Consider the following 16654-nt stretch of genomic DNA (forward strand, 5'->3'; position numbering starts at 1 on the left):
CAGCCAATGCCTGGGGCACTGAGGGCGACGCCGGGCAGACCAGGGAAGCACTGGCGAAGGGCAACGCGCGGGGGCAGGGCGGAGAGGTGAGGGAAGCTGCGAGGAACTCCGCTTAGCCCCAACCAGTCGGCCCAACGACCCCCGCCGGTGCCCCAGAAAATCCTCCTCCCGGCTTTGCGCGCGCGGCCCCTCAGACCCCAGTGGGTTTCCCTTTGACCTCTGGAAGTTTAAAGTCCTTCTCTGGCTGGGTCTGGCCAGCCCTCCAGGAGCGATCCGACTCTAGTCCTCAGGACCCCCTCCAGCCAGGCACCACCACCCCGCCACAGCAGGTGCGGGGCTGGTGATGGGGAGGGGAGGGATGGGGGCCAGGATTTGGAGCGTGTGACTCAGGAGTACGGGAGGAGGGGCTAAGAATTCAAGAAGCCTGTGTGAGAGCAGCTCGGCGCTCCGGCACAGCAGAGAGCGCTGGGAGCCGGAGGGGAGCGCAGCGGTGAGTCAGGCTGCCCCGAGCCGATCCCGAGAGGGGCGCAGCGCGGGCGCGGGCCGGGGTGGCTGGGCTTCGCGGGAGAGTATGCAAGGATACCGGTCTGGCGAGCTCTCTGGTTACCCCCGAGGCTCCCGCGGACCCAAGAGCAGCCCTGAGAAATGTCCCGAGTGGGTGTGGGGTCGCGGGACCCTCGCGGGAGGACGAGTCGGACCGCGGGAACAGCGTTCGTTCTCGTCGTGGAGTTCCTAGTCCCGGGATGGCCGGCGGTCCAGGGAGCAGCCTTGGCGCCTGCAGAAGCCCACGGCCATGGCAGAGTCTAGCTCGAGGGCTAGAAGTGGATAACGCGCAAGTGAGGGAGAGCGAATGGGCACCGAGAGGGATGCGCCGGCAGCTGGCGCGCCGGGGCGGGAGGAGTGGCGGCCAGCACCGCGGGGGGAGCGCAGAGCGCGCTGGCTGAGGTGAGCGCCGAGTCAGGAAAGTGCTGCGCTGCTCCCAGGTAGGGGGACGAGCGGAACAGGGCGCGCTAGACCTAGGGCAGTTCCCTCAGCGCGTCTCGGAAGGGCTGGGAGTCGTGACTGAGGGCCCCGGGGGTTAACCCAGGAAGTCTGCGAGCCAATACCGGGGTCCGTCCGGCGTACCGGGGCCCTCCACGGAGCCGCGTTGGACAACCTCAGGTCGAGGTCGCCAAGGTTCAGCCGTGCCACTTGGGTCACACGCTTCATCTCCAGCTGTCTGCTGCCAGGTGTGGGAGAAGCGGGCGTGGAAGGTTGGGGCGGGCATCGCCTTGGGTTCAGGCGAGGAGGATCTAGGGGAGGAAGAGAGGACTCGGGGGTCAGGGAGCTGCAACTTTGAGCCAGCAGAAACAAGCAGCTTAGCTCCCTCTAATTACAGACCTCCTTCTTAAAAAAAAGAAAAAGAAAAGAAAAAAAAAAAAACTCCGAGATTCTTAAGGAAGGTGTTTCGTGCTTGAACTTTTTCTTCTGTTGTGATTTGAGAGATTAAAAAAGAGCCTGCTTGCTAGGCTGGTTTTTCCAAGTTGTTCCAGGTTGGAAGTTGTAACAGTTCGAAGGATAATTTATGAGTGTTTCATGCATTAAAGTGTATTACAGCAAAGCCTTTTGGGTGCTGTGGGTATTAAGGAAAACTTAGTGCACGTTCCCAGCTGGAAACCAAAATAGTGCTCTCCTGGGTGCCTCTGCCCCATCTGTCATCCAAGGCCAATGGAAATCCTGTAGAAAAGGCACTTGATTAATTGTCCTGGCTCCATCCTCTGGGCACACCCACTACCAGTGCCAGTCCCCTCCTCCCCAACCCATGCACAGCCAGCTGCACTCTGCAAATGCAGAAATGACAGTGGAGGCCCCATCGGTAACTTCTCTCCAGGGTCTTCAAACTCTTGAAGCTGTCAGTTAAGTCTACTGGAGGGGAATCTTTCCCCTTCTCTAGGCAGTGCAGAAGGGCAGCAGCCATTGGCCCCTGCCAGCCCTTCTTACCCTGTGTTTACAGTTTTCTCCTGAATGTCTGAAACTTTCTCCCTCTGCAGAGTCACAGAAGAAAGGCTATATCAAACCTGATGGGTCTCTTTTGTTGAATAAGTCATATGTCAACCTGAGCAACCCAAATGTTAATTCATGATGGGCAATGTTCCCAGAGGGTCAGAGGAGACGGGCGGGTCTGGGGGCTGAGACTGGCCTAGCTGGAATTGACTCACACAAAAAGTGAACATTCCTCTTGTTGAAGGGGGATAGGGTTAATGCCACATGTTGCCAAACTCCTACCCCACTCTTTCCCCAACATCTTTATGCAGGTAAAGGGAAAAAAGAAGCACCAAAAATGGGAAGCCAAGATCACTGGGGCATGAGAACACTAATTTGGCAGAAGTATAGGAGCACCTCAGAGGATTTTAGAACCAGCTGCTGGCACCACTGCATTTCCAACAGCAGCCCAGGCCCATCAGAGAAATGAACTGGGCCCACTCAGGGCAGTCATCCTAGTGTTGGTGGCTCTTTCCCTACTTTTAACCCTTGCCAAGGAATGGGGTTCTCGCCTTCTCCTATTGCCCACCCCACAACTCCCCTGCCCCAAGGGCCAGTGGGAGCAAGGGATGAGGCTTCACACTCTCATTCTCTTTCAGGGAGAAATCCGTGCCTTGGACAAGAAGGGGGCCCTGGCTGCCGACATCAGCAGGGAGAGTAGGGTAGGGCAGGGCAGGGCTGGAGCCCGAGGGAAGTTTCTCATCATTACCGAGATTAAACTGATGAAAAAAGTCACACAACTTTACTTTTTAAAGAGTGCTGAGCACTCCTGCTGCTCATTCATAGAGTGCTTTACTGCAGCACCCTGCGTCAGAGCAGCAGGGAAACTACGCAGAGATTCAGCCACTGCTCTTCTCTACCGGGCATGGAGCAGGGCCAAGGCCCAGATCCCCAAGCAGATGTCAGTGCCAGACCCGGGACCAGAGACCCAGCCATTTACCTTTTCCCAGTAAGAACTTTCACGGACTTCAGAGTCTAAAACAAGCCTTAGAGACCTTTGCTGGCAGCAAATTCTCTGCTCTCAGGAAGCAATGGAAGGTTTGCTGAGGTCTTGCGCAAAATCTCTGGATATCTGTGTGCAAACAACCCATGCTCCCAGAAAACACCTTTCTGTGAGACAGAAAGAGTTCCTGTGTGTTTCTTTGACTAGCACCTCTGATCTCACAAACCATCAGCTCTCAGGCTTAGCCAGTTCCGAGAAATCAATTCTGTGGTGGACCATTTTGAGCAAACAGTGTCCGCTGGCATCGGGTAAATAAATGAGGATGAAAGACCCTTCCCCAATCCATTCCCATGAGACCTCATTTGATAACAGTGGGGAAACAGTTAAGATCCTAACTCCAAATAGCAGTCAGACCAGGATGATCCTGAGGCTGATATGTGAATGGAGAAATTGAGGCTTTGGGGTCCTCGGTCTTTTATTAGGGTGTGCAGAAGCATGGAAATGTCACTATTTGAGCCAAGGAGAATAAACCTTCAGCCACAAAGTTTAGCGAAGACCAGAAGAATGAAAACATGCAATGGAGAAGACTTTCTGGTGGTTGGTGATGTTTTCATTGCTCCTCTCTGGGCTACTTTACATGCTTTTGAGGCCTCAGACTATGACACAGTAGGAATCAGATTAAAATGTTAGGATGATCCCTTGATTTTCTTCTCCTATATTTTGGGTAAACTTGCTGTTATAGTTTCCTCACTTGGGAGAAGGGAAGGGAAGTAGCTTTGTGACCTTGAGCAAGTCGCTAAACTTCTCAGGCCTCACTTTCCCAACTCACTAGGCAAGCATATGGATTAATATTGTTTCTGAATGGAGCTGTCAGCATTTTGGGACAATTCTTGGTTAAGTGTGACCAATCTGCACAGTGCAGATAGTTTAGTATCCCTGCCTTACCTCCTAAATGTCAGAAGTCATTGTGACAACCCCAAATGCCCCTCATAGAGGGCTAAGTGTATTCAAAGATAATGTTGCTCCCAGTTGAGAAGTCTTTTGGAAATTACCAACAAGGGCCCTATTGTTGGGGTTTCTGTGGTTAATCATCAAATTGGGGCTTCAGAAGTCAATCCCTGGGCTTCATCCTCCAGGAGCCAACAAATCAGACTCTAGGCCACCATCGGCAGGGTCCTCAGTGCTGTAGTCCCACCAGGTGTTATCCTTTGCCTTTTGTGAGTGAAGTGGACTACAAATGACCCATGGGAAAAGAAAACCAGAAAGAGTAAGGTGAAGGGACAGGTGCTATTAGAGCATGGCAGCTTCCTTCTCTGCCATATGTTATTAAAAACACAGGCAGACTGCCTGCCTGTGGAGTCTGTAGCACTGGGAGGAAATCCTTCCCTCCTTTGCTAAGTGGATCACACTCTGGCACCAGGAGGTTCCTTCCCTGAAGCAGAAGCCCCCAGCACTGACCGCACTTCATACAACATGAGTGCATGTTGACATCAAATTAATACAACTGTGCCCAAGCTGCAAAAATAAATGAGAATTGATAATGTGACATTTCATTGAAAAAAAGGCTAGCGACACTACACTCGTTGGATGGTGCTTGTGGCACTGAGTTTATTCTCAAGTAGAATAGCTCGTTATTCTCACCTCTGCCTCAAGGTCTCATTGGGGGACAGAAAATAGAACTATTAGTTTATTTATAGTACATAGGGTTAAAATGAATAATGTCTTCAGAGGACAGGAGGGTATTATAGGAACACGTGCTTTCTGCTCATGCCCAACTCATTACAAGTAGGAGTGAAAATGAACTGCAGAGCTTGGCGCTGATTTCAAATGAGCAAAATAAAAGAAAGAAACAAAAAAAGAAAGAGAGAGAAGGAGGGAGGGAGGAAGGGAGGAAGGAAGGAAGGAAGGAAAGAAGGAAGGAAGGAAGGAAGGAAGGAAGGAAGGAAGGAAGGAAGGAAGGAAGGAAGGAAGTGAGGGAAGGAGGGAGGGAAAGAGAAAGAGAGAAAGAGAGAGTCTTAAGAGGCTCCCTCCCCAAATGAGGTTGATCTGATGATGAAATCTGTCAGGTGGAACTGGCAACAATGCTTTTGAATTGCCTAAGACTGTAGCGAACGCATTCACGTGCGGGAAGTCCTTTTTTTTTTTTTTTTTTTTTTTTTTTTTTTAATTAGTAGTACTATTAGTCAGAGTCAGACAGTCAGGATTTCCCTGAAAATCCACCACTAGGCTAAGCAGATTGAGATGTTTTGGCACTTTTGGCACCGCCTGTGGTGGCTTCTGCAGGTGGAGAGCCCTGCAAATGAAAGAAGCTGGCTATGAAGTCAGTGGGAATGAACCGCCCAAGTGTCACACAGAAGCCCTTCCACAATGGGCAGTGTCAATCCACTACTACAGAAATAGTTTCCCAATAACCACGAAGTATTTGCTATCAGTACAGAAGGGCTGATTTTCCCATCTCCTTTGGCTGTTCCTTCAGTAGTCAGAGTTGGTGGTACAGGTCACCTCCCCTCTGTGTGCCGTTGCTAAGTGAGCCCAGAGAGGATGGTCTCAAGAGCTCAGCCCTTGCCCACGTTAGGGGGTGGAGGAGACTGTCCTGTCTTCAGTTCTTCATCAGTACAGATGGATTACAACCCTCATTAGTAATAGAGTGACTTGCATGTCTCACTTACTCAGTCTAGTGAAATGCCAACCCATTTTTGGATCTGAACAGACCTGGCTGAGAGGTCAACAGATTGAGGTAGTGCCTCATCACTATGGATAACTGTGTATTGAACCCCCATTGTGTATGGGTGATGCCAAGCGGGACAGGCTCCCTTTGGATTATGGAGAACACTTTCAGAAAAAGAAGTTCGACCAATGAACATGAGCTTCCTCCCCTTACCTTCTCCCTTGGAAGGGCTGATCTGAGGGGAGCCCCCACTGCATGGTTGTTTTTTTTTTTTTTTTTAATTTCAGGTAGGATAACATCTTTTTTGTATTTATTTTTATGTATCTGTGCATATAAAGCTTTTCTGCATTGGGAGGAGAAATCTTTTTGGTTGCATTGAAGACTTGTCTAAGAATTTACTCACTGATATTTTAACCTTCTGTAATTAACATTCTCATTTTGATAGAATTTTAACCAAACATTTCATCTTGCGAATTATCTTCACCTCATAATGGCTGGGTAAGAGAAGACTCAACGGAGGTTCTCCTGTAATTTTCTTTCAGAGGCAAACTTCTCCTCAGACTTTTATTTCAGAAATGTTATGCAATACTCTCTAAATAAGGCATTTCTTGAGAATGACCATTTTTGCTGGCAGCTTTAAGAGTGTTTTGCTTCCTTACTCCACATAACAACTCCTCTGTGTCTTTAGGATTTTAAGTGTCTTAGGAATTCTTCAAATTTACAAGGAAAGAAAGAGAAAGTGAATTTTGCTATGGCAGTGGGGCATGTGTGCTCTCCCAGACCAAGAGCCAAGGGTTAAGCAGCTGTTGCTGAATTACATAGAACCCATGGTTAAACGGGAAGATAGTCCTCGCCCCACAGGGGAGGGGGCCCACCATATATCAGGGTACTGGATAGATTTCCTTCTCTCAATTAGCGATCTTATGAATATGCTACCTGGGACACTGGGCACTGTGGGGACTCAAAATAAATATAAATCATGATCCTGCCCCAAGGAGCTTGCTCAGGAGTCATGACTAAAAGGCTTAGTGGCTCATCAGAGAATATAAATGAGCTGAGGCCAGAGATTGCTGGGGCTGTGAAAAACCAGAGAGGCTATGCCTCATTGTTAAGGGACAGGCCAACCATGGCTCTAAAGGATTGTAGGTCCAATATTGCCAGATATTTTCAAGAACTTTTCAAGAAAAGCCAAAACTTTGAGATTGAAAAGCCAAAACTTTGAAATTTCTTCCCTTTCCACACATCAGTACAGACCAAACAAAACTTGTCTGCAGGCTTTTTTATCTTCTTATCTAAATTAACACACGGAGCAATTGCAAGCAGTATCAAAACTGGAACTAGTAGAAGTACGAATTCCGTGACTATATGACCTCCAAGAGGGAAGGGGTCTGGATGTCAAGAAGACTTTTTCAGGGAGGCTTCTCGGAGGGGAGTGAGGGGTTGTCCCATAGGCAGGTAGGATTTTACAGGAGTCCTGGCACGTAGTCAGATAGAACCGGATTTAGGTCCAAGTTCACTTCTCATTAGCTCTGTGAGCACATAACTTCACCCCTATAAGCCTCAGTTTCTTCATCTGTAAAATGGAATCATGATGCCTACTGATTTTTGAGGGCAATTGTGAAGGGGAAAGGAAAGAGTACTGGAAAGTTCTTACTGCTGAGTCCGGAATGTAGCCAATGTCCAGTAAGCTGAGGCCCCCTTCCCGATGAGGACCCCCTCATTGAGTATTGCAGACAATTGCTTTTCAAGGATTTCGAATTGCTTTTTCTGACCCAGGAAAAGCACAGGAGGTCTGGGTTATTTTTCTCCTCTCCTGCCCTCTTCTTGCTTCTCCCTGAGGCCTGTGGCTGCTTGCCCACTTGCCCTTTGTCAGAATCCCAACCTTTAAAACCCTGACCTGGGCCACAGCAGAAAAACACAACCCTACTCAGTAAGGAGGAGAAGTACTCCAGGAGGCTGTATAGACACGCACGGCAAATATTTAAGGAATTCTTAGGAATAAAAAAAAAATTCGTAAATCTGGATTTTTGCATGAGGCCATCACAAGAACATGTTTTCTCAATTAGCGTGCACATTGCTTGGAGTGAAGTCACCACGTCCACAGCCCATCAGGGCTGACTCGAGCTGAGCCACCTGATCAGACTTCACTTTCCGTGACCTAAATGTGATTCAGCCAACCCTGCCACTGCCCCTAGCTGCTGAAACAAAATCATTCCTGAAATCCTAAACCAGGGTGGAGATGTACATGCTCCTCTGAAAAGCAATCTAATTTCAGATCCTGGTTGTATTCACCCCAAATTGAGAAAGACAGCACTACTTTGGAGGGTGGATTGATAGAGTCCCCACAACACCTTGCATGTTTCTTTTCTGTTACCATTTATTGTTAGATGGCGACTGTGTGTAGCCTTTCAGAACAGATGAGTTCTTTAGGTTCTGAAATCAGAGAAAATAGTTTCTTTTGCTAAAGCATACATCAATTGCCTAAAATATTAGCAGTCAGTGCCTGAGATCAGTGATTATATATTCTGGAAGGTTTCCTGGACTGACTCTTTTCCAAGCAAATGGCTTTGTCAGATATTTGTAATTTCTGAAATATTTTATTAATGATGTCCTCTTGCCAGAGGGATGGTCCAGAGTATACAATTAGCTGCATGCCTCAGGAGCGAGATGCTGCCCAGCATCCACCAAGATCAAGCAAGAGTTCAAGGACACTTCTAATCAACTGCCATAGAGCAGAGAAAAGAAAATGTTTTCACAAGTTGAAGGCCGGGTGTGTGGCTCATGCCTAGCACTTAGGGGGCTGAGGCGGGAAAGTCACTTGAGGCCAGGAGTTTAAGGTCATCCTGAGCAACATAGTGAGACCCCATGTCTACAAAAATAAAAATAAAAAAATTAGCCAGGCGTGGTGACATACACTTGTAGTCCTATCTACAAGGGGGGTCAGGTGGGAGAATCACTTGAACCCAGAAGGTTGAGACTGCAGTGAGCCATGATCATACAAGTACACTGTAGCGTGGGCAACATAAGTGAGACCCTGCCGAAAGAAAGAAAGAAAGAAAGAAAGAAAGAAAGAAAGAAAGAAAGAAAGAAAGAAAGAAAGAAAGAAAGAAAGAAAGAAAGAAAGAAAGAAAGAAAGAGAGAGAGAGAGAGAGAGAGAGAGGGGAAGGAAGGAAGGAAGGAAGGAAGGAAGGAAGGAAGGAAGGAAGGAAGGAGAGAGAGAGAGAGATGGAGGGAAGGGGAGGGGAGGGGAGGGGGAAGGAAGGAAGGAAGAAAGAAAGAAAGAAAGAAAGGGAAAGAAGGAAGGAAGGAAAGAAAGAAAAGAAAGGAGGGAAGGAGGGAAGGAAGGAAGGAAGGAAGGAAGGAAGGAAGGAAGGAAGGAAGGAAGGGAGGGAGGGAGGGAGGGAGGGAGGGAGGGAGGGAGGGAGGGAGGGAGGGAGGGAGGAAAGAAAACAAAATACAGGTTGAGACCCATCATCAGGTTACGCAATCAACTTAGTGTGCAACTCTCATTAGGGAAAAAAAAATGAAAGAGAATAGAGTAACATTTTCAAAAATTAATATGCATTGCATATAGCAAGGGAAAATGTTTATGACACTTTTGTTTTAGTTATACTGTATATATGTACATATACATATATATGCAAACTGGCTCATAATAGAAAATGTGTTTTTTTTACTATAAGTCATAGTCAAAAAAAGTGTGAAAGCCACTGGCATAGACAACAGCATGATTCCGAACAGTGGATGCCTCTGAAGCCAGGCAAGCTTGGGGTTAAGTCCCAAGTCTGTGATTTGCAGTTGTGTGATCTTGGGTAACTTTCTCTAAGCATCAGTGTCCTCATCTGTAAGGTGTCCTCAGCTGTAATTCTTGTACAGCTGTTGTGTACATTAAATGACAAAGATGTATGAAGTACCAGGTTCTGTGACTGCCACCAAGGACACCCTCAGTAAGTGAGAGCTGCTGTCATTATCTGCCTTCCCCTTGCCTGTTCCTCCTCCTCTTCTTCCTCTCCTTCTCTTCCTCTTCCTCCTCCTCTTCTTTTCCCTTCCCCTCTTCCTCCTTCTACATCCTTCTCCTCTTCTTTTCCTTTTCTACCTCTTCCTCCTCCCTCTTTCTTATCTTCTTTGTAACTACTCAACCTCATCAGAACTATTGACAATGTTTTTATACCTAAGGTTTGCTTTTTCTCTAGCAAACACAGCAAAGAAGCAACAATAATCATATATTGTCTTTGGCCCTACATTCTGCACTGTCTTTCTCCCATTTCATGCTTGCAAAGCCATCGTTCTGTGATTCTTTTCCCCAAGCATGACCATAACAGTAATTGTCCAAGGGGCACAGGACATCCTCCTCCCTGTCACTGGGCACTGACAGGGAGTAGCATGGCCTTTCCTGGCCTTGCCACTGGAATAAACGCTTTGGTCCTAGTGTGGGTTCAGTGACTTTGGAAGGAGCTTTTGTTCCCAAAAAATCATATCCTTCCCCTTTAGTATATTTTTATAAGAACAACAGGGCTAAGATACCATTAAAATGTTGATATTGTCAAAATTCTAAAGAAGTTTCCGCCCAGAGCAGAGAGTCTAACATTTTCCCCTGAGTGAGGCTCCAGGCTGCCACAATGCGGAAGGTTTACATTTCTCCCGTGGTATAAACAGTTTAAAGGCTCTTAATGTGAATGTTGGAGCTGACACCTTCAGGTAAACCCTGATCCTAACTCCAGCCCTCAACCCAATGAGCAATCTATCACTGACCTCAGACCTTTGGTTCCCAGTGGAGGGCACATGAAAGAGTGACTCACACCAAGATTCTACCTTAGGGCCACAAAGGTGACGTGTCCCAATTTTCTTGAGAGCCTGGCTAATGTAGCCTCTGAGAACAGATCAGTGATGACAAACTGCCTACCTCTTAGTTCTCACGTAGGCTTAGCCTGCCCCCATTCTGTATTCACCCTTGTTCTCCCAGGGCTCATTCCAACTCTCTCCTAGTAAAATGCCCTCCCACTGGGCCCCATTTTCACCACTAGTACTCATAGAGGATTATTAGTGACATCTCCTCTCAAATGCTGAATTCCTGTCCAGACTAAAGATTTAATGCTGCTTTTTAGGCGGCTAAGATATCTCTATTTGAGGTTTGCAAGATAGTGGGACAGAAGGCAAGAAAAGAGACCTGCTTCTAGAGATAATTTTCATCTCTTTAAGTGTATCCTCTTCTCTCCACCGCTCATTCCACTATTGCCTGTAAAATGAATGTCACCAAGCCAGTTGCACCTTTTAAATAACATTTATGGCAGAAGAGAGACATTTGTCACATCATGCCCTGCCCCACCTCCCAAGCAGGTGGATGATATTCAGCCAAGCACCAGGGAGCTGGAGTGAACTGCAAACAAGCCAGCAGAGAGATGTTTAAATTCATTGCTGTTGCACCTGTTTTTAAAGGAAAAAGCAAATGCTGACTTACTTTTATTGTGCTCAAAAGGCGGAGGTGAGGAGTGTATTTCCATCCTTTCTGAAACTTGAAATGACAAATGGAATCAATTGCCCCTGAAATGACATGCCACTAAGAATGTTTCTTACTCATGAAACGAATTACCTTTATTTTCACCTGGGTTTAAGAGTGTTGTGTTTGTGTTTTCACAGGGAAAGTGTGAACACTAGAAATGTTTTCATTTTCTATTTTGAAGAGGTCAGACTCCAAAGCCTGACTTCAGATTTCATGCCCATGTGTCAGCATCTCTGTGTCTTGGAAATGAAAGAAAATATTTTGGGGGTGGGGTTTTCAAGTGCTGTTGTTTTTGAACTTTTCCAAAAAAGAGCAGGAGATGTCAGAAAGCAGAGAGCTTAATAAAGCAACACAAATATGTTTCAAAGGTTCTTTTTAAAGCATCTTTATGATTAAGCCAAAAAATAATAATTTTAAGTTGACACAGTGCACAAAATATTCATCTTCCAGTCATTTTGACTTCTTAAATGACTATGAACCTATTACAGAATTCTGACCGGCAATACTGGTGTCTAGAAAAATCTGTTTGTATCTTCTTTCTTTTGTGGTTTGGGAAAGTTATTATGTAAGAAATAAAAACAAATGGCTAAGTCAGGGGTAGATTATTTCAATTCACTAATACCTAGATTTAAGAGATGAGGAATTTATTCCTGATTCAGAATCTTACTAGTGGTATCATTTAGGCAAATTACAGAACCTCTCTGAGCCTCTGTTTCTTAATCTGGAAAATGAGAATAATGCTACTTCCCCTGCATATCTGTTAGAGCTGTTGCATTGGATATGGTTGATGGATGGGGAAACAACTTGGTTGTAGACACAGAAGGTAAGATGGGAAAACCTGGACCAGGAGTGTGAAACTCCAGGTGCTAATGCTGGCTCTGGTCTTAGTTGCATGAGGGATCTTGACAGTCACTTGCTTTGGTATTGAGCAGTTCTGGCTCCTGCTGGTCCATTCCAAATGCAGTAGCAGATGTAGATGCACTCACATAAACCTGGGCAGAGATGAGGTATTCCTGCCATGGTCAGAATGGAGGCCTGTGCCAGGCATTGAGCAGAACCTTGTGAGGCAGAGGCCAAGAGCACCACAGAAAAAGCATGAGTGTGGAAACAGGCTTTCCAGGGTTCTAGTCCCAGGAGTCGTGCTTAAAATGCATGTGATGGAAAGCAAGTTGCTATAGTGCTCTGATTTTCAGTTTGTTCAGCTGTAAAGTGGGATCAGTAGCACTTATTTCCTAAAGATTAACCAAGGTGGCTTTTGCTCAATCATTTTGTTGTCTAAAACTTGGATATAGTACCATTGCCACCACCATTGAACACAAACGAGTGCCTGAGGAGCTCCCCAACTACTCAGTCTAAGGCAGATGTGACAACAGTGCCAGGATGCCTCGGGGATACACATGTCCCTGTTTCTTCTCCTAATGTCCCTTCTCCCTCATTAGTCCTCCTCCCTGGCCTCTTTGCTGGCTTGTCCTTATTCTCTGGACCTCTAAATATGGAGTGCCCTGGAGCTTAGCTTTCCTTTCTAGATCACCCTCTTCCTGGATGATCTCATCCTCCCCAGGCATGAGCTACGGTCTACGACTTCCGGATGTTCATTTCTAGTCTGGACCTCTCCCCTGGGCCCCAGACTCTTATATTCTACTGGCATGTCCACTTGGATGTCTAAAGGGCATCTCAAATTTAGAATTTCTTTTTATCCCCAAACTACTTTTCTCCTAGTCGTCTTTGCTTTAGATAATGACATAATTATTCCCACAGAATAATCTAGAAACCATCCTTGATTCTGCCTTCCCTCTCACCTTTTATAACCAATTCACCAGCAAGTTTGTTGGCTTCACCCTCAAAATGTAGTCAGAATCCAACCACTTCTTACAGTCCCACTGCTGCCTCCTTAATCTGGGCCAGGGTTGCCTCTCACCTAGACCTCTTCCTGCATCTCCTGCCTCTGTTGTCGTTTTTCTTTTAGGCCAATAGCAGCCAGAGTGCCCTTTAAAAATGTAAATTGCAATGGTGTTTCCCAGCTCTGAGCCTCCCATGGATTTCCATTATATGTAGAATAAAATTATCTTGCCATGGCTTTTTTCAGTGGTTCTTAAACCGGGGTGATTTTTCTCCTAGGGGATATTTGGCAATATCTGTGACCACCTCATTTCTGGTGGTCATAAAGAGGGTGGTGGAGGCTTGAGGGGTGTTACTGGCAGCCAGTGGGTAGAGGCCAGGGGTGCAGCAAAACAACATGCACAGGACAAGCACCTGCAACAAAAAAATCATGTGACTCAAAATGTTGATAGTTCTGGGGTGGAGGAAACCTGCCTTATGCGATCTGGACCCTGACCATCTCCAGCATCTTAATCGCTACTCCCCTTGTGGTTGTGTGGTGACCATACTGACCTTTTTGCAATGTCTTCAACATGCCTAACTTTTTACTGTCTTGGGGCCTTTGTACTCGCTGTTTGCTCTATTTGGGACACTCCTACCCACAGATCTTCACATGGTTAGCTTCTGATCAACATTTAGTTCTGCTATCACCTCTTGATCATCCTAATCTAAAATATCTATCCTACCCCCACCAAGCCCTGCCATTCTATTCTCCCACCCTGCCTTACTTATTTTTTAATACTTAATTTTATGATTTGTTTTCTTATTTTACTATCTGTCTCCTCCACAAGAACATAAGATTGAGGGCAGGAACTTTGCTGTGTTCATCAAGGGATCCATTCATCACATAGTAGGAGCTCTATAAGTCTTTGTCAAATGAGTAATTCAGCAAATAACTGACAAGGATAGCACAGACATGGCCTATGACAGAAGGTTAGGAGAAGAGATCAGCAGGATCTAGCATTTCACGGAATGTTTTCCGGAGGAGACCTGCCATGGGCTACCCTGTGAGTTTCCGGAGTACACCATCCCTCCAGATGAGCTGGCCCTAAAATGGAGAAGGGCTTCCTCTCAAGCATATATGCACCCAGCATAGCCTTCTTGTAGGTTAGAGACAGCTGTGGATTTTAACCCGTGATAGGACAGAGACCCAAGCTGTAGGGCTCAGGGGTCCAGGCTCTGATGGAAGAGAGGAATCAGGAAAGAAAGTGAGTATGAGAGAAGCAGGTCCAGGAAAGAGAAGCCGAAGCTCAGGTTGGCTCAGGTCAGGAATGGAGCCCAGTATAGAGGGAAGGGAGGGGCCAGGGAAGGACAAGCAGACAGCTCCAGAGGAAAATCTCTGGGTTGGCTCATCCTGTGGTGGGGAATCAATTGAGGAAGCTATGAAATGGAAAGCAGATAAGGGACAAAATCAAACCTTTCATGTAGCTTGGCAGAGACAGAGTCCTGTTTAGACTTAGTGACCCATATAGAGCTTGTACCACACGAGAAACATGACATTATGACAAACACAGTTAATTCCAGAACAGTCTTGATTTCAAATGCTCTGGCCCATCATCAGACATTGATCTTGTTCTTCAGTTTCAGAAAGTCATGACAGTAACACCACATGTAACAGTGCTTAGCAATGCCAGGTGATGGGTGGATGTTCACTTCCATCCAGGTAAGCCCCTGTGCCATCTCAAAATAATGATATTGATGTCCAGTTCTTAAGGGAGATGAAGTGAGCAGGGCAGGTCATAGATCATATTTCCAAGGTCCCAGGGTTCCAGGTCCCAGGGTTCCAGGTTATACAAATTCTGGAGTTTGCAGATCACAGAGTCTCCCACGGGAGAGGGATGCCTGGTGGCATGTACACAGCTCTGGCCATCCTGGTATTGTCTCCAAGAGAAAGGGTATGGTCAGGGTCTGTGCCCTCAGGGCCACCTCAGGACACTTACTCATAACTCTGGTTCATTTTGCTGCCTGGATCCTTCTAAGGAGATGACTACATGTGATTAGCTGGCCAACACCTCATTTTATTAGTCTGTTAATGTAGTTTTAAAGTAACACACCTAAGATGCAGACAGCTTACTCCAACCTAACAAAAATGTCATTATGAAAATTTACAAGGTCTACAGAGTGATATAATGGTGATGAAATTCAGATGTGTCAAATTACCCTCATGTTTAATTTAGCCTGACTCAGTCCGTAGAAATATGGATTTTCCCACAGACGTAGTCTCATAGCTGCCTGGGCACTGTGTGCTTTGCAGGGCTGAGGCTATGATAAGATTGCCTGTCCCACAGCCTCAAAAGTCATAAAACAGCCTGTGCTGACCATCTTCTCCTGCTTCCTCAGATTGCTGCTGACAGGCCACTTTATCTTTTCATTCACAAAACCCATCTGCCAACTGGTCTTTGGGATCCCCTTCCATCGTTAGGTCCTCTTCTTGGTAGACACAGATTTGATACTCTCAAACTTCTGCTCCATTGAAGCATGATTTCTGGATCTTCATTCCTACTAAGAAATACAGGGCTGATGAAGGCTTAGACCCATACTCATCCCAGGGGCAGATTCTAAGCAGCTGTCATGTTCTCTCAGTTAGAAAGTTAATAAACCCCACTCAGCAACAATGGAACAAGCAAAAGCCTGACCCGGTTCCTTCCTTCCTGCTAACAATGTGACTTGCAATAGCTTGTATAAACTCCCTCTGATTCTCAGCTTCCTGAACTGTAAAACCAGAATAATAATAATACTCCCTTATAAAGTAGTGATTGTAAGAAGAGAGCACATGTAACACTTAGCACTGTGCTTGGTACATAAAAGCTGTTCAACAAATGGCAGCTACCCTCATTATATTATTAAAATCTTGGAAAGTAAGATTTCAGACATCAGTCAATGACTCATGGAAATGTTTTGGAGCTTGAGGTCTTTGTAAAGTGAGAGGGCAGGAGAGTGGAGCCTAAAACATGGGGAGGAAATCCCCATGCAAGGAATGCAGAAGGTCGTTGCCATGGCATCATGGTGACTGACCACTCATTTGTGGGCTAAACCCCATTAAGCCAGCTGCAAAATGGGGGTAATAATAATGTTGCTATAATTATTAAATATGGCAATGCTTATAAAATGGTTAACATAGCTCCAGGCACACGAGCCTCAAAAAATTTAGAGCTGTTGTTATCACAACCAGTCTTCCCTTGCTAGCTCCTCTGTCACCTATTTACGCTGGTCAAGCCACTATTTAGAAAAGTCCAACCTGGGTTCCTAAGGCACTATTTCACAGTTTAGGGGGGGACAGTGCAGCCCCCACCCCAAAGGTCTCTTAGTGTCACAGGGCATTTATAGCCTCCAAAAATCACTCCCACAGATTTCTAGGGCCCACTCCTTGTAGCCTCCAGGTGGCTTTGTCACATGTAAAGGCAATGTCATGCTATGCACAGAAAGTGAATAGCCCCTTTCCTTTCTTACCATGGGCCTGGAGTTGGTCCCACCTGGCTGTCACCCTTCATTCCTGGGATGGTCATGAAAGCAAGGGATCTGTACCCCCGAAAGGAATTTATTCAGCACCAGCAAAGGGCAAGGCGCCCAGACTTAGCTTTTGCCATGGGCCCTGCCAGAAAGTGCTGGGCAGGAACAGAAAAGAAATTCCAGAGACAAGGTT

General features: G+C 46.3%; 1 protein-coding gene across 2 annotated transcripts in view; it reads left to right on the plus strand.

The window, feature by feature from the left end:
- The first annotated feature begins 433 nt into the window (after positions 1 to 433).
- LOC105479138 (nerve growth factor) overlaps positions 434 to 16654 on the plus strand; it is a 52243-nt gene continuing 36022 nt past the window's right edge. The window contains exon 1 of one of the 2 annotated variants that reach the window (XM_011736951.3): positions 434 to 490. The gene's annotated coding sequence lies outside the window, so the exon portion shown is untranslated. Of the gene's footprint in view, positions 491 to 936; positions 984 to 16654 lie in introns of those variants that run through there. The other variant, XM_011736950.3, reaches the window with a different exon arrangement.

Source organism: Macaca nemestrina, chromosome 1 (assembly GCF_043159975.1).
Source record: "Macaca nemestrina isolate mMacNem1 chromosome 1, mMacNem.hap1, whole genome shotgun sequence".
In the NCBI taxonomy this organism is placed as follows: domain Eukaryota; kingdom Metazoa; phylum Chordata; class Mammalia; order Primates; family Cercopithecidae; genus Macaca; species Macaca nemestrina.